This window comes from Orcinus orca, chromosome 11 (genome assembly GCF_937001465.1).
Source record: "Orcinus orca chromosome 11, mOrcOrc1.1, whole genome shotgun sequence".
In the NCBI taxonomy this organism is placed as follows: domain Eukaryota; kingdom Metazoa; phylum Chordata; class Mammalia; order Artiodactyla; family Delphinidae; genus Orcinus; species Orcinus orca.
The window spans coordinates 21,904,383-21,929,171 of record NC_064569.1 but is presented as its reverse complement, the minus strand read 5'-3'; the positions used below and the strand labels follow the sequence as shown (position 1 = coordinate 21,929,171).

At 39.4% G+C, this 24,789-nt stretch overlaps 1 protein-coding gene across 3 annotated transcripts in view; it reads left to right on the top strand.

Moving 5' to 3' along the window:
- ITPR2 (inositol 1,4,5-trisphosphate receptor type 2) overlaps window positions 1-24,789 on the top strand; it is a 523,758-nt gene that overhangs the window by 75,431 nt on the left and 423,538 nt on the right. The window lies entirely within an intron of this gene.

The following is a 24,789-nucleotide window of genomic DNA, read 5'->3' as shown; positions in this document are numbered from 1 at the left end:
CCTGGACGTTTACAAGTCAGTGCCAACCTTCGTGAGTTCGGTTTTGTCCTTTAGTTTCCATATTGGACTTACTGAAGAGTAGGAATGATAACCCATAAGAACTTAGTAGGGAATCCAGAGAATACTTTTGGAGAAAGGCTGCCGGTATTTGAGTACTGTATGGTACCATACAGTCAAATCCCAGTAATGAATTTCACTTGGTTGAGTCATTCAACGCGTATCTAAAGGTATAGATTTCCTTAGGTTTTGCTCTTTTCCCTCCTCAATTCTTTTACTTCCATTTTAAAATTTCATTTATTCTTGTGGCATAAATTGCCATCTTTGTGCTGAAAGACTTTAAAATTTATATTTCATGTTCCTTGTAATTTTCTTCTCTAGTGACTCATCACCCATGGGTTTCCTGAAGGAAGTGGTGTTTTAGAATCCCATCTACTGTTTCACAATTTAAAAACAAATTTATTTAAATATCAAGAAATGATCATTGTAATTCCCATTAAGACTAAAAGGCGCAGATGTAGAGAATGGACATGAGGACACGGGGAGGGGGAAGGGTAAGCTGGGACAAAGTGAGAGAGTGGCATGGACATATATACACTACCAAACGTAAAATAGATAGCTAGTGGGAAGCAGCCGCATAGCACAGGGAGATCAGCTCGGTGCTTTGTGACCACCTAGAGGGGTGGGATAGGGAGGGTGGGAGGGAGACGCAAGAGGGAGGAGACATGGGGATATATGTATATGTATAACTGATTCACTTTGTTATAAAGCAGAAACTAACACACCATTGTAAAGCAGTTATACTCCAATAAAGATGTTAAAAAAAAATACTAAAAGGACGGTCTAATCTCATGTGGAAAATGGGACACCCAGTGGGCACGTTCTGCAGACAACTGGGAAATCATGGCACTGAACCTTTGTGAGAAGATGGGTTAGAGATACATGTTTGAAATTCAGGGAGGAGCAATTGTAGAAACAGTGAGAAAGAATGAATTTTTTTTTTTTTTTTGGTAATATTGTATTTGTTGAGTGTTAACAAAATTAGTTAGGGAAACCTTCCTGGAGAAAGTGATTCTTCAGGGTTTTGAAGTTAGAAGGGACTTGACTTGGTGGGAAGTTGATAAGCCGAATTTTTTTTGTTTTTTAATTTGGCCACACCGCATGGCATGTGGGATCTCAGTTACCTGACCAGGGATCAAACCCGGACTCCCTGCAGTGGAAGCATGGAGTCCTAACCACTGGACCGCCAGAGAAGTCCCTAGGCTGAATTATTTAGGTGATAAAACAACACACATAGGTCTCTTAGGAAGGAAAAACAAGCTATGGGTTTGGGGCAGGGAATTTTTTTTTTGGTCTGAAAAAGAGAATCTGTTGAACAATAATGAGAAAAGGTTAATGAAGTAATGATATGAGATAGGTGACTTGGTGGAGGACACTCAAGATGAGGTAAATAAATTTGCATTTGATGCAGAAGAATTCTTAAACAGGAAACTATGTTAAAAAGCAGTGTTGGGGCTTCCCTGGTGGCACCTGCCGATGTAGGGGACACGGGTTCGTGCCCTGGTCCCGGGAAGATCCCACATGCCGCGGAGCGGCTGGGCCCGTGAGGCATGGCCGCTAAGCCTGCGTGTCCGAAGCCTGTGCTCCGCAACGGGAGAGGCCGCAGCTGTGAGAGGCTTGCGTACCAAAAAAAAAAAAAGGTAGTGTTGGAAGAAGTTGACCCAATGGTCTTGAGACTGGATTGGAAGGGAAGATATTTGTGATGCAGACTCAAGCAAGGACATAGTTACAGTTGTCTTGCTGAGAGGTGACGAGCTGTGAGCTTTGACGAAGTTGTGCAAATAGAGAATGGTAGCTGTAAAAATAGAACAAGAGGCATATCAGGAAAACTGTATGGAATTCGATTAGACAAAAATTTATATTTGAATGTGTAATATTAAGACGAGAGGAGTTGAAGATTTTTTTTTTTTTTTTTGCGGTACTCAGGCCTCTCACTGTTGTGGCCTCTCCCGTTGCAGAGCACAGGCTCTGGACGCACAGGCCCAGCGGCCATGGCTCACGGGCCCAGCCGCTCCGCGGCATGTGGGATCCTCCCGGACTGGGGCACGAACCCGTGTCCCCTGCAACGGCAGGTGGACTCTCAACCACTGCGCCACCAGGGAAGCCCTGAAGATGTTTTTAATCATACATTATGTTTGCACTGTATGAAATTATCAATATTTGAGTTTTTAAATCTACCGAAGTGGTAGTTTTATATGATTCCTTGTCATACACACCTGGTTGATGATAACTACTCTCGAAAATGGATAATGGCATCAATAACGAGCCAAGAATTGCAAGGGTAACAATGCTACCAATTAAGTGAGGAGAGTGATTTTAAGTGACGGTGGGTATTTTCAGAGCTCTGAGCTGGGAGCTGAGTAAATTGTAGAATTGAGAACAAAATAAATAAATAAAGGCAGATTTCTTGAATAGTTTTTCTTTGAAATTTTAAACATGTTCCTATTTAGGTACTAACTCAAAGTCCAGATAAAAGAATATGGCCTTTGAAACTGGACTAAGTTGTCCTTAACCAGTGTAGAGAAACTTTGGAAGATTGGTTACCTCTTCAGACAGCTTTACACTGACCTGGGCAATTGCTCACTTTTGATTTATTTGGATATTAGGAAGAAAAAGGATTTTTGTGAATTTGAAAGGGAGTCTGGAAGCATGTTTGTCTCACTTTTACAGTCATTCTTACATAGCTAGTAAGAGAATTAGGCTCAAGTTAATTAAGCAACTAAACAAAATAACACTCTTACACACACACACACACACAAACGATAAGAGAACACTTGAAATCTTTGGAGGAAAAGGCGTGTATGGACAACAGTGCACTGTTTTGAAATACCCACTTTGACTGAATTACTTTGATAATCCTCTACTTTTCTTTATGCGGATCTTATTGGTGAGTATAAATTAGTCATAAGTGGCCCACATGTACTTCACTAATAAAGAAAACAGTGTTGCCAGATTAAATTAGTGATGCTCTCAGGGGTGATGTGAGCCTCTGGATGAAATCTCCCATAGACTCCTTTGAAAAAGACGTGAGTCATCAGACCTGATCTCCCAGGAGTCAGGCCACACCAAGTAGGACCGAGCAGTAGCTGAGGAAAGAAGGGTTCACGGTTTAGAGTGGCAAACTGTCAGGTTGTTTCTGCTCATTTCCTATTCAAACTCACATCCAGTGCTTCCTGCACACCACAGAGAACACTAGCCCTGTCTTCTCTAGCTCAGTAAATGTGGGACATGGGGCGAAATAGAATGGGCTCATTCTCTAGGTGGCCTCCATTTGCATCCAGATTTTACTGGGTCTTGAAAGAAGCAGCTCATGAAAAGCCATGCAGGAACGTGTATGTGTGTGTGTGTGTGTGTGTGTGTGTGTGTGTGTGTGTGTGTGTGCATGTTGTGTGGTTTGCAGGAACGTTACATTTCGAGCTGTTTGTGCTCCCTTGGGATAAATGGGGTGAGATGTTTTATATTTAATCCCACTCTGTGTCCCCCTGGTTAGGTGCTGTTGGGTTATTCAAAAGAAATTTAATGCTCAGTCTCTGAATTTGAGGGAGTTGGGAGGTCAGTTGGGGGAGATAAGCCTCTTTGTATAAAATAAAGAACAACAAAGCCGTTTATAATCACCGTTGGATAGTAAGTATTGGAGGGATCTGAGAACGGATTTCTTATGAGTTGCTGTAGTCAGGATAGCTTCTTGGAAGAATGAAGTTTATGTTTTAGAATTAAATTTCAGTTAAATTGGTACTTATTGAACATCTGCTATGCCAGTCTCTGTTCTCAGTAAGGACTAAAATTTGAGTTATGAATAACCACTCTGGTGTAATTCTCTTTGTATACATTAGGTAGAGCCACTTTTTGAGAATCGTGTTACACAAAATAACATTATGACAAGCACATTTCTCTCTCTCTCTTTTAAACCAAACGTTTCTTAATTTTTGTGCGGCGAAATTGTGATTCCCCTATAGACTTCTCTAAGTGAGGATTTTGTTAAGGCATTGCTTCTCCTTTCTTGAGGCGGTGGCTATGGGAAGGAGTTCAAGGGCGCTGCAAACAGTGTGAGTCAGCTTTCTCGGTAGCAGTCGTTCTAACAAGCTGATAGTTCAACGTTGCCGTTTGGACTATTGAAAAATAATCCTGTACCACTTACCGTATTGTTAGAGCATCCAGAATTTATGCCTCAAATAAACTTTTATGTCTGTGGCTCAGAGGGTTGCTGCTGTCCTTTGCCTGGATTCAGTCACACAGAATGGGAGCATCACTACGTGTCATCATTAGAAGTGCAATCAAAACCGCGCCTCTGCTGGACCAGGTTGCACTTAGCGAAGTCACAGCTGCTTTATGTCTGTGTTTGTTCAAGGATAAAAGGCAAAAGCACCCGGTCTCTTTTCTGTTACCATGTTTTCATCTGGCAGGCGAGGAGCACGGGAGGTCTGTTGTTTGCCGTTCCTGCATCACATCAAAGCCTGCCTGTTCCGGCAAAGCTACAACTAACCTGTGGGCAGGATGGGCCTCTGTGACCTGTGAGAACGTTTATGATTCTGCTACCTGGGAAGGATCTCTCACTTTCACAAAAACATTTTAGCTCAAAGAAGTGGCACCTGCCACCATTTGCCTAACTTTTTAACAGAGAACTTTTCCGGGCAATCTCTAAATGAATAATAACATTGTGCCTGCAAATTTATTTCCTCTATGCTCACACTTTCCTTTTAAAAGATCATAGCAACCACTTTCAGGGAAAGACAACACACTTCTTTGTGCTTTCTTGTTTTTGTTTTACTTTTTAGGCATATCATGGGTAGGATCCAGTTAAATTGCAGGCTCCTGTGGTTGTGCCTTATGTCTTTCGTTTATGGTCCAATTAATCCATACTTATGATAAAAAAATTCAGATTGTACCAAAGGTTGTGGGATTTTATTCAACATCCAGGGATTAATATCACTAATTTTTATTCATTTCTTTCATTCCTTTATTCATGGGTGTGTGTTCATTTTTTCAGGAAACATTCATTGAGCACCTACTAAGTGCCAGGCATTTATCAGGTGGTGACACGCTAGGTGGAAAAATAGAGCAGGGCAGCCTAGAATGCAGGCTGGAAAAGGGGTGCTATTTTTACAGGGCCAGGGGAGGCTTCACTGATATTTAAGCAGAGGCCTAAGGTGGGAGTCAGAGTTGACCATGCAGAAATTCTGGGGAAAAGGCAAAGGCAGAGGGAGCAGCAAGGCCAAAGGCTCTGAGGTGGAGGTGTCCTGGTTAAGTGCCAGTGGTGGCAAGCAGGTAGGGTGGCTGGTGGGGACCTCGGGAGTAGCCTGGGGGGTGGCAGGTGAAGTCAGGACAGTCCTTGGGGATGGTGGAGGCGAAAGACTGGAGCCACTGGAGGGTTTTGAGCAGAGGCTGTGGGACCTGACTTGTGTTTCAGTGGACTCACTCCCCCCTGCCTTGTGGAGACTCAACAGTCAGAGGGGCAGAAAGAGGGAGGTTTGCTAGGAAGGTGTTGCTGTAGCCAGGAGAGAGATTGTGGTGATTTGGATCAGATCGATGAGTTGGTGAGAAAGCAGATTCTAGATATATTTTAAAGGTAAAACGTATACTGTAGGGGCTTCTCTGGTGGCGCAGTGGTTGAGAATCTGCCTGCTAATGCAGGGGACACGGGTTCGAGCCCTGGTCTGGGAGGATCCCACATGCTGCGGAGCAACTAGGCCCGTGGGCCGCAACTACTGAGCCTGCGAGTCTGGAGCCCGTGCTCCGCAACAAGAGAGGCCGCGATAGTGCGAGGCCCATGCACCGCGATGAAGAGTGGACCCCGCTTGCCACAACTAGAGAAAGCCCTCGCACAGAAACGAAGACCCAACACAGCAAAAATAAATAAATTAATTAATAAACTCCTACCTTCAACATCTAAAAAAAAACAAAATAAAACCCCAAAACCCCAAAAAACCCTATACTGTAGGTTTCTTTTTGTTTTGTTTATGGTTTCCTTTGCTGTGCAAAAACTTTTACATTTAATTAGGTCCCATTTGTCTGGTTTTGTTTTTATTTCCATTACTCTAGGAGACGGATGCAAATGGATATTGGTGCAGTTTATGTCACAGGGTGTTCTGCCTATGTTTCCCTCTGGGAGATTTATAGTATCTGGTCTTACATTTAGGTCTTTAATCGACTTCGGGTTTATTTTTGTGTATGGTGTTAGAAAAGGAAATAATGCCATTTGCAGCAACATGGATGGATCTAGAGATTATCATGCTAAGCACAGTAAGTCAGACAGAGAAAGACAAATATCATATGACATTGCTTATGAGTAGAATATAAAAGATGATACAAATGAATTTATAGACAAAACAGACATAGAAAACAAATTTATGGTTACTAAAGGGAAAGGGGGGGAGGGATAAATTAGGAGTTTGGGATTAACACACACACACACTACTATGTATAAAATAGATAACCAAAAAGGACCTACTGTATAGCACAGGGAACTCTACTCAATATTTTGTAAAAACCTGTAAGGGAAAAGAATCTGGAACAGAATAGATGTATCAATATATATATATGTTAACTGAATCACTTTGCTGTACACCTGAAACTAACACAATGTCATAAATCAACTATACTTCAACAACAACAAAAATAAATAAAAAATAAAATTGTATCTATTCCAGTGGGTTAAAAAAAAGAGAACCTATAGGGGTTTTATTATTTTGGACATGAGGTACAAGAGATGGGAGTCAAAGATGGCTCTAGGGTTTTTATTCTTTTATTTTCATTGTTTTTATTAATCCTTGGTTTTTTTTTTTTAACCATCTTTATTGGAGTATAATTGCTTTAAAATGGTGTGTTAGTTTCTGCTTTATAACAAAGTGCACCAGTTATACATATACATATGTCCCCCTATCTCTAGAGTCTTGTGTCTCCCTCCCTGCCACCCTCCCTATCCCACCCCTCTAGGTGGTCACAAAGCACCGAGCTGATCTCCCGTTGCTATGCGGCTGCTTCCCACTAGCTATTTATTTTACGTCTGGTAGTGTATATATGTCCGTGCTACTCTCTCACTTTGTCCCAGCTTACCCTTCCCTCTCTCCGTATCCTCAAGTCCATTCTCTAGTAGGTCTGTGTCTTTATTCCCGTCTTGCCCCTAGGTTCTTCATGACCATTTTTTCCTTTTAACTTCCATATATATGTGTTAGCATATGGTATTTGTCTTTCTCTTTCTGACTTACTTCACTCTGTATGACAGACTCTAGGTCCATCCACCTCACTACAAATAACTCAATTTCGTTTCTTTTTATGGCGGAGTAATATTCCATTGTATATATGTGCTACATCTTCTTTATCCATTCATCTGTAGATGGACACTTAGGTTGCTTTCATTTCCTGGCTATTGTAAATAGAGCTGTAATGAACATTTTGGTACAAGACACTTTTTGAATTATGGTTTACTCAGGGTATATGCCCAGTAGTGGGATGGCTGGGTCATATGGTAGTTCTATTTTTAGTTTTTTAAGGAACCTCCATACTATTCTCCATAGTGGCTGTATCAATTTACATTCCCACAGACAGTGCAAGAGAGTTCCCTTTCTACACACCCTCTCCAGCATTTATTGTTTGTAGATTTTTTGATGATGGCCATTCGGAACGGTGTGAGATGATATCTCATTGTAGTTTTGATTTGCATTTCTCTAATGTTTAATGATGTTGAGCATTCTTTCATGTGTTTGTTAGCAATCTGTATATCTTCTTTGGAGAGATGTCTTTTCAGGTCTTCTGCCCATTTTTAGAATGGGTTGTTTGTTTTTTTTATATTGAGCTGCATGAGCTGCTTGTAAATTTTGGAGATTAATCCTTTGTCAGTTGCTTCATTTGCAAATATTTTCTCCCATTCTGAGGGTTGTCTTTTGGTCTTGTTTATGGTTTCCTTTGCTGTGCAAAAGCTTTTAAGTTTCATTAGGTCCCATTTGTTTCTTTTTCTTTCCATTTCTCTAGGAGATGGGTCAAAAAGGATCTTATGAACACATGTCATAGAGTGTTCTGCCTATGTTTTCCTCGAAGAGTTTGATAGTTTCTGGCCTTACACTTAGGTCTTTAATCCATTTTGAGTTTATTTTTGTGTATGGTCTTAGGGAGTGTTCTAATTTGATTCTTTTACATGTAGCTGTCCAGTTTTCCCAGCACCACTTATTGGAGAGGCTGTCTTTTCTCCACTGTATATTTTTGCCTCCTTTATCAAAGATAAGGTGTCCATATGTGCGTGGGTTTATCTCTGGGCTTTCTATCCTTTTCCATTGATCTATATTTCTGTTTTTGTGCCAGTACCATACTGTCTTGATTACAGTAGCTTTGTAGTGTAGTCTGAAGTCAGGGAGCCTGATTCCTCCAGCTCCGTTTTTCTTTCAAAAGATTGCTTTGGCTATTCAGGGTCTTTTGTGTTTCCATACAAATTGTGAAATTTTTTGTTCTAGTTCTGTGAAAAATGCCAGTGGCAGTTTGATCATGATTGCATTGAATCTGTTGATTGCTTTGGGTAGTGAAGTCATTTTCACAATGTTGATTCTTCCATTCCAAGAACATGGTATATCTCTCCATCTCTTTGTATCACCTTTAATTTCTTTCATCAGTGTCTTGTAATTTTCTGCATACAGGTCTTTTGTCTCCTAAGGTAGGTTTATTTCTAGATAGTTTATTCTTTTTGTTTCAGTGGTAAATGGGAGTGTTTTCTTAATTTCACTTTCAGATTTTTCATCATTAGTTTATAGGAATGCCAGAGATTTCTGTACATTAATTTTGTACCCTGCTACTTTACCAAATTCATTGATTAGCTCTAGTAGTTTTCTGCTAGCATCTTTAGGATTCTCTATGTATAGTATCATGTCATCTGCAAACACTGACAGCTTTACTTCTTCTTTTCTGATTTGGACTCCTTTTATTTCTTTTTCTTCTCTGATTGCTGTGGTTAAAACTTCCAAAACTATGTTGAATGAGAGTGGTGAGAGTGGGCAACCTTGTCTCGTTCCTGATCTTAGTGGAAATGGTTTCAGTTTTTCATCATTGAGGGTGATGTTGGCTGTGGGTTTGTCATCTATGGCCTTTATTATGTTGAGGAAAGTTCCCTCTGTGGTTACTTTCTGCAGGGTTTTTATCATATATGGGTGTTGAATTTTGTTGAAAGCTTTCTCTGCATCTATTGAGATGATCACATTGTTTTTCTCCTCACATTGTTTGTTAATATGGTGTATCACATTGATTGATTTGCGTGTATTGAAGAATCCTTGCATTCCTAGAATAAACCCCACTTGATCATGGCGTATGATCCTTTTAATGTGCTGTTGGATTCTGTTTGCTAGTATTTTGTTGAGGATTTTTGCATCTATGTTCATCAGTGATATTGGCCTGTAGTTTTCTTTCTTTGTGACATCCTTGTCTGGTTTTGGTATCAGGGTGATGGTGGCCTTGTAGAATGAGTTTGGGAGTGTTCTTCCCTCTGCTATATTTTGGAAGAGTTTGAGAAGGATAGGTGTTAGCTCTTCTCTAAATGTTTGATAGAATTCGCCTGTGAAGCCATTTGGTCCTGGGCTCTTGTTGGAAGATTTTTAATCACAGTTTCCATTTCAGTGCTTGTGATTGGTCTGTTCATATTTTCTATTTCTTCCTGGTTCAGTCTTGGAAGATTGCGCATTTCTAAGTATTTGTCCATTTCTTCCAGGTTGTCGGTTTTATTGGCATAGAGTTGCTTGTAGTAATCTCTCATGATCCTTTGTATTTCTGCAGTGTCAGTTGTTACTTCTCCTTCTTCATTTCTAATTTGAGTCTTCTCCCTTTTTTCCTTGATGAGTCTGACTAATGGTTAATCAATTTTGTTTATCTTCTCAAAGAACCAGCTTTTAGTTTTATTGATCTTTGCTATTGTTTCCTTCATTTCTTTTTCATTTATTTCTGATCTGATCTTTATGATTTCTTTCCTTCTGCTAACTTTGGGTTTTTTTTTGTTCGTCTGTCTCTAATTGCTTTAGGTGTAAAGTTAGGTTATTTATTTGAGATGCTTCTTGTTTCTTCAGGTAGGATTGTATTGCTATGAACTGCCCTCTTAGAACTGCCTTTGCTGCATCCCATAGGTTTTGGGTCATCGTGTTTTCACTGTCATTTGTTTCTAAGTATTTTTTGATTTCCTCTTTGATATCTTCAGTGATCTCTTGGTTATTAAGTAGTGTACTGTTTAGCCTCCAAGTGTTTGTATTTTTTACAGTTTTTTTTCCTGTAATTGATATCTAGTCTCATAGCGTTGTGGTCAGAAAAAATAATTGATATGATTTCAATTTTCTTAAATTTACCAAGGCTTGATTTGTGACCCAAGATATGATCTATCCTGGAGAATGTTCCATGAACACTTGAGAGGAATGTGTATTCTGTTGTTTTTGGATGGAATGTCTTATAAATATCAATTAAGTCCATCTTGTTTAATGTATCATTTAAAGCTTGTGTTTCCTTATTTATTTTCATTTTGTATGTTCTGTCCATTGGTGAAAGTCGGGTGTTAAAAGTTCCCTACTATGACTGTGTTACTGTCGATTTCCCCTTTTATGGCTGTTAGTATTTGCTTTATGTATTGAGGTGCTCCTATGTTGGGTGCCTAAATATTTACAATTGTTATATCTTCTTCTTCTTGGATTGATACCTTGATCATTATGTAGTCTCCTTCTTTGTCTCTTGTAATAGTCTTTGTTTTTTCATCTATTTTGTCTGATATGAGAATTGCTTCTCCAGCTTTCTTTTGATTTCCATTTGCATGGAATATATTTTTCCATCCCCCCACTTTCAGTCTGTATTTGTCCCTAAGTTTGAAGTGGGTCTCTTTTAGACAGCGTATATACGGGTCTTTTATGAGGGAACATTTCCTCATACATTCAGCCAGTCTATGTCTTTTGGTTGGAGCATTTAATCCATTTACATTTAAGGTAATTATCTATATGTATGTTCCTATGACCATTTTCTTAATTGTTTTGGGTTTGTTATTGGAGGTCTTTTCCTTCTCTTGTGTTTCCTGCCTAGAGAAATTCCTTTAGCATTTGTTGTAATGCTGGTTTGGTGGTGTTGAATTCTCTTAGCGTTTGCTTGTCTGTAAATGTTTTAATTTCTCCATCAAATCTGAATGAGATCCTTGCTGGGTAGAGTGATCTTGGTTGTAGGTTTTTCTCCTCCATCACTTTAAATATGTCCTGCCACTCCCTTCTGGATTGCAGAGTTCCTGCTGAAAGATTAGCTGTTAACCTTATGGGGATTCCCTTGTGTGTTATTTGTTGTTTTTCCCTTGCTGCTTTTCATATTTTTTCTTTTCTTTTCTTTCTTTCTTTTTTTTTTTGCGGTACGCGGGCCTCTCACTGTTGTGGCCTCTCCCGTTGCGGGGCACAGGCTCCAGACGCGCAGGCTCAGCGGCCGTGGCTCATGGGCCCAGCCGCTCTGCGGCATGTGAGCTCTTCCCGGACCGGGGCACGAACCCGTGTCCCCTGCATCGGCAGGCAGACTCTCAACCACTGCGCCACCAGGGAAGCCCCACAGTATTTTTTAATTAAGTTTTCAAATTGATATATAATGTATATACCATAAAAATTTACATTTTAAAGTGCACAATTCAGTGTTATTTAGTATATATACAAATTTGTGCAACTATCACCACTGTCTAATTCCGGAACTTTTCAACATCCCCAAAAGATGTAAGTATTAGTAGTCACTCCCCCATCTCCCCCACTTCTACCCCTGGCAACCACGAATCTATTTCCTGTCCCTATGGACTTGTGTATTCCGGACATTTCATATAAATGGAAACATATAACATGTGGCCTTTTGTGACTGGCTTCTTTCACTTAGTATAATATTTTCAAGGTTTATTCATGTTGTATCATGAATCAGCAAACCATTCCTTTTTACTCCTGAGTAATATCCCAATTGTGGGAATATACGATATTTTGTTTATCTATCCTCAGTTGATGGAAATTTGGGTTGCTTCCAGTTTTAGGCTGTTATGAATAATGTTGCTATAAACATTCATGTACAGTTTTTTGTGTGGGACACACGTTTTCAATTCTCTTGAGTATAGACCTAGGAGTGAAAAGTACATCCTCGTGTGGCTGGTTTCTTCTGGTCAACATTATGTCTGTGTAATTAATTCATTTTTGTTGTTGCACGTTGCAGCAGTTCATTCTTTTTCATTACTTTTTAGGATTCTATTCTATGAACATGCCACAATTTATCTATCTCCAATTGATGGACATTTGGATTGTTTCCAGTTTGAGGCTATGGTGAATAATACTGCTGTGAACATTCTTTATATGTCTTTTGGTGGAAAAAGAGCTCATTTCTCCTGGGTAAATACACAGAAGTGATGTTGCTAGGCCATCCTTCTTTATCTGTCTTTCCGCATCATTCCAGTGTGCTTATTCACATTGGTGCTGGGCATGCCGTTGGCTTCTTGCCAACCTGCTGCAGGAGTCCTTCCCTGCCTGGGCACACATTTAGGACTGACTTTTCTTCTGTCTAGTCTCTCTGAAAAGCATCTTGTAACAATCCTCTCCTTCCTTATATACTTTTTCTCCTGTTGATTAACAAAGCAGAGCTTAGCTCATGCCTGCCTACGGCTCACTATGTTTGTACAGTTACCAGCTTGAGAGCCTAAGATAATTTATGATGGTGCATTACCTTACAGTAATGGTCACTATGGGTTTTGAGGGGCCTAGATCCCTCTTAGAATCTGATAAAAGCTATAGGCCCTCCCATAGAAAATGTACACACACACACACACACACGCACACATACACAATTTATCTTACACCTTTGTGGGATTTGTGAACCTCCGTGAATCCCATCCAACTGTGTGTTCTTGGTTCCTAGGTTATGGATCTTCTCAATTTTGGGGAATTCCCTGGTGGTCCAGTGGTTAAGACTTCACCCTTCCACTGCCGGGGGCACGGGTTCAATCCCTGGCTGGGGAACTAAGATCCCGCATGCCTCACGGAATGGCCAAATGAAATGAAATGAAATAAAATAAAGTATTAAAAAAAGAATCTTCTCAATTTTATGATACCTTAAAAATATCAGTCCTCTTCAGCCTTCCTCTTACTCTTTAAGATCTTCTATTCCAAGCTGTCATTGTCAACTGATGTGCACATAGGAAGGACCATATAGTTACAGATATAACACTGGCTAATGTAGAGATCCTCATCTCGTTGACAGAAGGGGTAAGAATTACTGGCACTTACAAAGTCACTGTTATTGTTGTGAAGTCCTCATTCTTTCAGTTCTGCTAGCATTTGAGAACTTTTCTAATTGTATCCTTCACCACTCCTGTTCAGCTCCTTAACTGGAGATTAAAAAGGGTACATTGCAGTTGAACTGGACCCTCCCAGGCTGAGAAGGCGTTGCCCTGGCTGCAGGTGCCGCTGGCCTCCGAGCTGGGTGTGCACGCCTCCAGCTTCCTCCCTCACCAGGAGCCTTCCCCTCCTCAGCCTGGCAGAGTTTCCTGTCTCACCTTTTCTTCATGGACGAATAATTGGGTGCCACTCAATCACAGAGTTCCATGGAAAAGAACGTGTGTGGACTGAATGAAGTGGCCAGTTAGGTAGTCCACAGTAAGTTAGATCTTTTTCTTGGAAAATGAAAAATTTTTGTTTAAAAAAATTATTGGCTTAAAATTTTGATAAAATTAATAAAAAGCACGAAATGAAAATAATTTTCCCTCCTCTGCAAGGCCCATCTCCATTCCTCAAGGTTAATAGTTTATCGTCATGGAGTTTTTGTCAAGCATGGTGTAGATGTGTTTGTTTTTACAGCCCTGAGATCACATTATGCAGCGCGGTGCATCTTGCTCCTTCCACTTTGCAGGGTAGCACAGACATGCTTCTGTGTGTACGCTGCATATGTGCTGTTTTACCTTCCTCTTTTCTTGTCTTTCTCTTTTAATGCTTCGTTTCCTTTACTCCCTCGTATTTAGAGTAATGAGTTGGTACCCTGACCTCCAAAGAGTCCTAATAAGTATTTTTCTTATAACTATGAACGCATGGACTTTAACGTATTTGACGTGCTTTAATCCAATTTAGTCATTAATCTTTATGCACAGGTAGCCTCATGCTTGTTCGAGGATGAGGCTTGTTTGAAGTCCTCATTCTTTCAGTTCTGCTAGTATTTGAGAACTTCGCAACAAGCCTCATCCCTCTTCAAGTCCTTTTGATGTGACTCAGTCTGTGTCCCTCACTTTCAGGTGGGACAAGGTATTCCAGGCTGTTCTTTCCTCCAAATTAAAATTAAAGTTTGGAATAAGCCTCAATTTTATTGTGTGGCATGTTTAGGAAAATGTGTCTCACTAGGTTTAACCAGATCTCCCAGGTGCACCCCTGGGTGTGCCTTATCAGTCAACTGCCAAGTATGCGTGAGAGCCTACAGGTGCAGGGCAGGCAGCTAGAGCCTGTTATGTAGCCGACAAGTCACCCCGTCTAACTCTTCCTCCCAGACCAAGCAAACCACAACGCAAACAACAAAAACAAGTCCTTATTATGTCCTCAAAGTTTATCTTTTTTTAAAAAAATTATTTTTAATTAATTAATTTATTTATTTGTTTTTCTGGCTGCGTTGGGTCTTCATTGCTGCGTGCGGCTTTCTCTAGTTGTGAGCAGGGGCAATCTTGGTTGTGGTGCACGGGCTTCTCATTGTGGTGGCTTCTCTTGTTGTGGAGCATGGGCTCTAGGTGCACGGGTTTCAGTAGTTGTGGCACATGGGTTCAGTAGTTGTGGCACACAGGCCCTAGGGCGGGCGGGCTTCAGTAGTTGTGGTACGCGGGCTCAGTATTTGTGGCTCGCAGGCTTAGTTGCTCTGCGGCATGCGGGATCTTCCCGGACCAGGGATGGAACCCGTCTCCCCTGCATTGGCAGGTGGATACTTAACCACTGTGCCCCCAGGGAAGTCCAAGGTTTATCTTTTATCTTAAGAATATTTATGGGACACCACTGATCCATAGAAAAGTAAGCAGTTGAGGGCTGTCTACAAATCTATTGATGTTTTGTTGCACAATAACTTACATACAATCACATTCACCCATTTTAAGTGCTCAGTTCAATGAGTTTTGGTAACAGTTGTGCAGCCAACACTATAATCATACTTCTATCACCGTCCTGCCCTCCCCGCAAAAAAAATTCTTCTTGCCCCTTTGCAGTCAATCCGTGTCCCCAGCCCAGTGCCAGGTGAACCACTTTCTTGTGGATGCTCTAGGTTTGACTTTTCTAGAATTTTATATAAGTGGCATCACATGGTGTATAGTTTTTTGTGTCTGGCTTCTTTCCCTTAGTATATGTTTTTGAGATTTATTCATGCTCTTGTGTGTATCAGTAGTTCAGTCCTCTTTTTCGGCTCAGTAGCATTCCGTTGTATAGATATACCACCACATCTGGAGGTGGGTTGTTTCCCTGTTTTTGTGGCTACTATGAATAACGTTGATATGAACATTTGTGTACGAGGCTTTGTGTGGATATGTGTTTTAATTCTCTTGAGTAAATACCTAGGAATGGGGATTGCTGAATCATATATTCAGTATATGTTTAACTTTTCAAGAAGTTACCAAAACGTTCTCTCCAGTTGCCGAACCATTTGCTTCGTACCATGAATGAGGGTGTGTATACATGTATGTATGTACCATGTGCGAGGCTTCCAGTTGCTCCACACCTTCACCACCATGATGTTGTCATTCTTTTTTACTTTAGCCTTTCTAGGGGGTGTGTAGTGGCATGTGACTGTGGTTTTAACTTGCATTTCCTTAATGACCAGTGATGCTGAGCGTCTTTTCCTGTGCTTACTGGCCTTCCATGTGTCTTTCTTTGGTGAAGTGTCTGTTCGTATCTGTTGGGTTGTATGTGTTCCTTTATTGCATTGTAAAAATACTTTCTATATTCTGGATCCAAGCCCTTGTTAGATATATGTTTTGCTTTTGCAAGTTAATTTTAAGTTGAGTTTTGATAAGAAAATGTCCAATTCATCTGTATTTTATTTGAAATACAAAAGGTATAATCTTATCCAAGGAAAATCATAATACCTCTTAAGCACAACTTTGTAATCATGTAAGGAAGAGAAAGAAAGAAAAAAAGAAAAGTAAAGAGAAAGTTCAGAGAAGAGATAAAGGAAACATTGGGGAAAGAGTAAAATGAAAGGAAGAAAATGATTAGGAGAAAAGAAAGAACTAGACAAAACTGAAAAGAGAGATGGAATGAGAGAGAACCTAGGAAGTGAAGGAAGAGGACAACAAAAAAATTTACAGTTGTGGAGAGAAGAGGAAAAGTGGAAGGAGACGACAAAAAATACAGGGAGAGGAAAATGCCTCCTCATGCTTTGATTTCCCCTGCCCTGTTTTCTGCAGCAGCTTCTCTGTCACCCCGTCTTTCAGTTTCCTTCTTCTGAAAAGCAGGCTCATGTCCAGCCTACTTTCTGCCACTTCCCACTTCTTCAGTATCTACTGCCCTTACTGCCAAACGTGCAACATAGCTGGGTTATGTGCGTCCTTTCCACCTTGAGTGTATAAAAGCACAGACTCTGAAGTTAGTGGTGTGTGTTTGAATCCCAGCTCCGCCACTTGTTTAACTCTATGACCCTGGGCAGAACCTAACCTTCAACCTCCAGTTTCACCATCTGTAAAATGGGAATGATAGTAGGACCTGCCTCTTATTTTTCTGTGAAGATTAAAGAATCCACGTGGAGCTCTTATCATAGTGCTTGGTACATAGTGCTTGACCATTCAGTGTTAGCTGCTATTAGAGTGTGTGTGTGTGTGTGTGTGTGTGTGTGTGTGTGTTGTGGGGAGAGGGTATTTCTTGGTTATCATTCTTTAAACTTTAGTTTTCTGTTCATCTTCTTTTCATCTGGGAGTATCTTATGAAATTAAAAAACTTAAGTGACAGAATATCACAACAAGCATCATGCTTCTGAAACTCCAAGATATAATAAACACAACTGTATTTGCTCATCTGGAATGTAAAGTTGGAAGTAATAATAATGGATATTTATGTAGTGCTTTAACTTTGAGTATTTTAACCTAGTACCGACAGATATTTAATAGTAGAAGGCTTATAAGATCCAAGGCTGCAATTTTCTGGTCCTTGTAATAGTGAGATTCCAGACCCATCCACAGTGTGATAAACACAGCTGGGGCAGGTGAGCCGTCTGAGCTTTTTATCAGTAAATACTAGACATGAACTCTACCCTTTCATGCCAATCATCTCTGCCACAATTCCCGTCATAAAACAGAAGGTAGTAAGTAGTATTTGGAAGGGGCCGTCTTCCCAATGCAAGATCCCTTCTACAGCATTTCTCATCTGCCTCTGCCTGAACACTATTGTAAAAGTTCACCTGTCTGTGATTAATTTCTATTTTTTGGACATTTCCAATTGCTGGCACGATTTTCCTTACATTGAACTAATTGACAGTGAATTAGTGTAGAAAAAAATGTCTTCCCCTTTTTACATGTAGACCTTCAGCTTTATAAAGTAAGATTACGCCTACTGTTTCTTTCCTGTGTTGGGCAGTGTTTCCAGTTCCAACCATTGTTCTTCAAACAACATGATTTCTATATTATGCCTGCTTTCCCATTTGCCCAACTTTGGATACAGGCTATTTTGTCAGGATGCCACTTAAAATGTGGCAGCTGTAATTGAGCCCAATATTCTAGACATCTATAATTTGTTTTTCGTTTAGCTACACGGCATGTGGGATCTTCGTTCCCCAACCAGGGATCAAACCTGCTCCCCTGCATTGGAAGCGCTGAGTCTTAACAACTGGACTGCCAGGGAAGTCCCAAGGTGTCTATAATTGAGCCTAATATTCTGGGTGCGTCCCTGCTTCTCTGGTTGGGGCTCCATTCTTCCATGAGTAAGTCTAAAATGGCTCCATCAGTTTTCCAGCTGCCACGTCACGGTATTCATTTATCATATTTGGGGTGAGCATATACTTTATCATCTAAACCAGGACACTTTTGAGAGTGAAAAAGGACACAATTAATAATTAGGCACAGGTAACAGGCATAAACTGGAATTGTCCTGGGCACACAGGGCTGAATGGTCACTATAATTTTATGAAGTTGAATTCAAGTCTATCACATACTGAAGCAGTTGAATTTTTCTGAATTTAAATGCAGAACTGTATGTTTGTTTGAAGTTTAATTGTGTTGATGTTTGTCCTGTAGAGATTATTTAAAATCTAGATTTTTGTCTGTCAAATTAGTTATTCCTCCCCAGTCTGCGCCATCGGAAAATTTGATGCTCCCCTTTCCTCACATCCTTCCCAGGCATTGGTAACGTAAAAGGTGCTTTCCCCAGATCTGCAGCACCAACCCATCTCCAGTTTTTTTTTTTTTTTTTAACATCTTTATTGGGGTATAATTGCTTTACAATGGTGTGTTAGTTTCTGCTTTATAACAAAGTGAATCAGTCATACATAAACATATGTTCCCATATGTCTTCCCTCCATCTTCAGTTTTAAACTGAGAATCAGGATCTTAGCGTGTTCCCTTCTCAGGTTTTTGCATTTTAACAGGATACAAAAAAGACTAAAACCTTTCGGAGCAGAAATCTAATGATTGTTTCTCAGGCACCTTGGCAGGTGTTTCCCCTGCAGATGCTGAGCATCTTCCATATACCAGGTAATAGGTTGTGAATGTAGAGTTACATGCAAACATATTAACTAACGAAAGATACCATTTGATGGATAGGTACTGGAGTAAAGGTAGAGGTTAACTAGAGTGGAGGTGAAAAGGAGGAAGATATATTTAAAAGGGCATCTTCCAGTTTCATTGTAATTGGCTCTATAAAAATTTGATGGGGCAGTTAATAAAAGGATAGTTTTTATTTCAAAGTAAAACTGGACTTCAAAAGTAATTATAGAGCAAAAAGAAGGTCCCTTAGTAGTCTCAGTTTTCTCTCCTCTTGAGCACAGGATTCCTTCCTCCCTCCCTCCTTCCATTCCTTTCTTCCCTCCTTCCCGTCCTTGCTTCCTCTCCTCCCTCCCCCTCCCCCTCTCCTCCTCTCCTCTCTTTATATTTATTTGTTTTTTAAAAATACCTCGGTTCCCTTAACCCTAACCTATATACGTGTATAGCCCTCTAGAATAGTGACTTTCAAACACTTTTTTTAAAAAATAAATATATTTATTTATTTATTTTTGGCTGTGTTAGGTCTTCGTTGCTGTGTGCGGGCTTTCTCTAGTTGTGGTGAGCGGGGGCTACTCTTCATTGTGGTGCGGGGCTTCTCTTGTTGCGGAGCATGGGCTGTAGGCACGTGGGCTTCAGTAGTTATGGCACGCGGGCTCAGTAGTTGTGGCTCGTGGGCTCTAGAGAGCAGGCTCAGTAGTTGTGGCGCACGGGCTTAGTTGCTCCATGGCATGTGGGATCTTCCTGGACCAGGGCTCGAATCCCTGTCCTCTGAATTAGTAGGCGGATTCCTAACCACTGTGCCACCAGGGAAGTCCTCAGATACTTTTTATTGCAACTCTCAGTATGGAATACTGTACATTTCACATTGTAATCCAGCATGTACACACACACACACACACACACACACACACACACACACACACACACACACACACACACACACCCCAGAAACAAGTTTCTTTTTTTTTTCAGAGTTTAAAAATTTTTTTTTATTTTATATTGGAGCATAGTTGATTAACAATGTTGTGTTAGTTTCAGTGTACAGTGAAGTGATTCAGTTATACATATATCTATTCTTTTTCAAATTCTTTTCCCATTTAGGTTATTACAGAATATTGAGCAGAGTTCCCTGTGCTCTACAGTAGGCCCTCAGAAACAAGTTTCTTGAAAAGATTACTTGCTATTGCAGTGTCCTCTACTTCTCTTCCCTTCCCTTCCTGTTCCATTCAATTCTATTCCACTCCATTCCATTCCATTCAAAAATGGCTGATTGAACCAAATAAATTGACTTGAAACATGGTTTTCACAATTACAGTTTTTAAAACACTTCTCTAAAGTTATTGTCCATTGACTGCTAAATTATTTATAGAGATAGATACTTTATGGTTATAATAAGCAACAAAAAGCTAGTCTCACTTGGGCATAAATCTACAGTAATAATGATGATTAGGACTTTATGATCTTTTTTTGTTCTTATGGGTAAATATCTGCTCACAGAGGACGTAGCACAACAAACTGATTTTGTTTTGGTTCTTCCAGATGAGAATAGCAATTAATTTAGTAGCTAGACAATGAACAGTGAGCAATTCTTCAATCTAAATATTATATAAGTCTCTATTACATAACTGTAACATGGCATAAAATATCCTGTGTTTGACTTAAAAAAAAATTTAGGCCAGTAGTTATTATTGCAATGCTAAAACTGGTTTAAAAAGCCTATCTCTATAAAGTGAATTTACCTGTCTTAAGAATTTAGTTGTTCAGCTATTCGAAAATTAGGACTTTCCAAGTGGAGACCTTGAGGCCATAAAATTCCCTGCCCACTGTTTCTAACTTTCTGCTTTGTTACTTCTATTAAGTCATAGTTACAGTTACTTGGATAGTCTCTTTTTCATACATTTTGGGGCCCTTATAGGAGAAATTCAGGTCTCTAGAAGTATGAAACCAGGGAAAGCTAGACTATCATGTTGTGTGTTTTAATTTCAGTGAATGTACCTAAATGCACTTTTTTAGCATGTATCAGAATTTTTATTCTTTTTATGGCTGAATAATATTCCATTGTAAATGTATACCACGTTTTGTTTATCCATTCATCTCTTGATGGACATTTGTATTGCATCTACTTTTTGTCTATTGTGAATAATGCTGCTATGAACATAAGAGACTCAACTTTCAATTCTGTTGTGTACTCAGCAGTGGAATTGCTGGATCATATGGTAATCTTATGATCAAACCTTATTTTTTGAGAAGTTGCCATACTGTTTTTCATAGCGGCTGCATCATTTTATATCCCCACCAACAATGCACAAGGGTTCCAGTTTCTCCACATTCACTCCAACTCTTGTTATTTTCTGCTCTTTTAAAAAAAATTAACTGTTTTAATGGATGTGAAGTACATATATTTTTTTATGTTTTAATTTCACAAATATGGAGTGTCTTCTGTGAAATTACAAAGATGGGCTTTGGACAGAGATTGATCTGGATTAAGTCTTAAAACTAGTTTTGAGACTTTAGGATAGATCTTTAAAACGTTTAGAGTTTTTCTTTCTTCATTTATCAAGCTAATGGTTACCTCAGAGGGTTTTTAGAAGAATTAAATGATGGAATGTGACCACCCCTGATACGTAGGAGACACTATGGCAGTATATTATATACTTAAAAATGAAAATACAAGTAAACATATATAAAATATATTATATATGTAAGTATTGTGTATGTATGTGTCTATATGTATAGACACACACATTTATGTATATATAAATTTACTTGCATTTCTTTTCTTTCAGACTTAATATTTGTGTAATGGGATTTGGAGACTTGTATTTTGATTTTGGAATCAGTCTGCTTATTACACTTTTTTTTGATTATCACTGTTAATATGATAATTTGAGGATGGGAAAAATTAATTGAAAAATTATACATTATGATGTTCTGATAGCAATTTCTACTTACGTCTAATGTAATGGTTTGCTTAATGCTAAAATTTACAACTTGACAAGAATGAAAATTAGCATTGGTGCATTTGGATTTAGTTTTTCTGCCTCATTCCAACGGAAGCAAAATAGAAAGTTTCATTTGTTTCTGAGTATTTAGCCATTAATCTAGGAATCAGATAATTAATGTTTTTGAGACTAAGATTTTATAACATTCCTATTGATGTCCTACCATTAATTGTATATGCACATGTGGCATATTTCCCATGAGAAAACATAAATGTTTCTTTTGAAGTATTACAACTCTTTTATATCTGTCTATCTATCTATCTATCTATCTATCTAGATATCAGATATTTATGTATCTATGGATGTAGATAGATAAAGCTATATATCAGAGGATCTCAGTTCAAGTTCCAGCTCATTTCCTTACCAACTGTGTGGACTTAAGAAGAGTCTCAGTTTCCTTCTCTGGAATATGGAGAAAATAATCCTGGCTAAATCTCAAGGGTGTTGTGAGGATCAAATGATCTTTATTATCAATATGTAGTACTCTATATAGCTCACAAAGTGCTCCATGGCAGTAATCTGTAATGAGCAAACCAAGTATGGTATTTAAAATTTTTTTTTTATTTGTACTTCAAAATTTTTTGGAGTATAGTTGATTTACAATCTGTGTTAGCTTCAGGTGTATAGCAAGGTGAAGGAGTTATACATATACATATATCCACTCTTTTTAAGATTGTTTTCCCATATAAGCCAGTAAAAAGCATTGAGTAGAGCTCCCTGTGCTATACAGTAGGTCCTTACAAAGTATGGTATTAACATCCCTGCCACCAAGGGGCCAGACAGTCACTTGTCAGGGCTTTCAAGCATCCTATGTGTGGTTGAACTTGTTCATATTTATAAATTATTTTAATCTAGAGAGTCTGTCGTGAATGACTAAGGCAACTCACTCTGAGGTTTTGCTTGTTGATCTCAGAGAAGGGAAAGGTTGGATTTTATCTCGGGCCCCTTCGAGTTCTAACATCTTCGCAGTCTACAAGCCTGTAATTACAAAAGGCCGTTTCTCTCCCTCTTGAGTAGTAAAATAGCTGACTTTTGCTTAGAGGAAGTTATCCTGTAATAATTCATGGTCGTCCAGCCATATTGGTCGTCCAGCCATATTGTGATAAATAATTCATGGTCGTCCAGCCATATTGTGATAAATTTTAATGTTTGCTAACAACTGCAATAAATTTTCTTTGGCCTTTGTAACATTCTAGAGGACACTTTGCCTCTTACATACCCTCTCTGTACTTGCTTTTGACTATGACCAAAGGAGTAGATGTTTGGTTTGAAATTTCCATGCATAAACAAAACAGACTCCTTTTAAAAACACGCTCTAAACATAAAGAGTTCTATACACACACTGTATTTCAGGATGCATTTCTTAGAGAAACTGAAGAACAAAAAGAGAGCTACAGTTATATTTTTGGCTAATGAATGTGTACCTCTCCCCTGACCAACTCTGAATTCTAATTGCTGGTGTCTAGTGGCCCCTTGTCTGCCTGTCCCTGACCCTAGGGAGAGTTTTGTTACCACTTTCCAGTTTATCATTGGGAAGGTTCTGTTGTCTTCATGGAATTCTGCTCCATCCTGTTTATATGAAAAAGAGAAAAAGGAAAGCTCCTCCCTCCTCACCTTTCTCCATATGGAGATAATAAAGCCCTTGGCAACCACGTTCCCTGTAATCAGTATGAGATAATTTTACAAGCTACCATGAAAGAGCCTGCTTTGTGACAGGCATTTGCTGATGGTTTAATTATGTCTTGCCTCATTTAAATCTTACAACATCTGGGGAATTCCCTAGCGGTCCGGTAGTTAAGACTTTGCCTTCCAAAGCAGGGGTGCGGGTTCGATCCCTGGTCAGGGAGCTAAGATCCTACGTGCCTTGGGTCCAAAAAACCAAAAACACAAAAACAGAAGCAATAGTGTAACACATTAAATAAAGACTTTAAAAATAGTCCACATCAAAAAATTAAAAAAAAATCTTACACCATCTTTTGGAGGGAGGAGAAATGAAACAAAGTTTTCTTTCCACCATTACCAAAGGAAATTGCTGGCAGCTACATAACTTGAACATCTTATATAATAGCCCAGAATGGAGTCCTATAGTCAATTTCTGGGGTGCAGAAGCTGCCTTAGATACAAATATTTTAGGAAGTACTTGTATACATACAAAGCAAAACATTTCAGAACTATTTAGTGAGGTATTGTGAGTGGAGGTTTAGACTGGGTTCTTTCCAGACGTACATGGAATCGCGTGAGAAGGTTAGTTCTTTGATTTACAGGGTTATATACCATGGATTATGTGCTCCACACCATTTGAATGGCTTTCATATTTCTTCCCTCCACTAGCATTTATTCGCAGGTTAAAGATGCCAGCAGATCTTTTAGTTTAACACGAGCACTTCTGGGAGGCTTGGTTTCCTTCCACGGTTGTAAAAAACCAGTTCTAATTCTGAGACATTGTTTTTAGCATATTGCCCGACTGAACATAGCCCATTTTGTCGAATTTCTAACATTTCCTAAACTTATGTAATTCTGTGAAATTGCTGGCCGTAGTTCTTAAGGTTAAACTTTTAAAAAATTTAACTCAAATTACTTCCTTCTCTTTGTGCTTTTGGTGTTTGCTCTATGAAGCAAATCTTGCCTTTTTTATTATTCTTTGAGTCTTGAAATGCTGAAAAGATTGTTGTTACCTAGTTAATAAATGACACTGAGCAGGTTTCTAATTAGAAAACCCCCCCAAGACCTTTTTTCCTAGCAGTTTATACATCTCTAACTTTAGAGAATGAGCTGACTAAGGGATTCTAGAGCGCTAGTTCTAGAAGCAGGGTGAGGAGTGTGAATAGCTCTGGGTTCCTGCATGCCAGAGAAACACAGGCTTTTCGTCAAAGGCTGCATCCATGCCGGCGCTAGTGATTGCTTCTGCATATTTTAAAAGATATTACAAGGTAATGGAGATTTCACCCTCTGCTCCCTGCCATGCTGTTTCAGGGAATTCAAGAACTGTATACAAAAACACATCGTGGTATCTTAAAACAAAGGGGCGAACACCTTGTCACGAATTGGGCACTTTTGGGTTATGTTTGTGTTCAA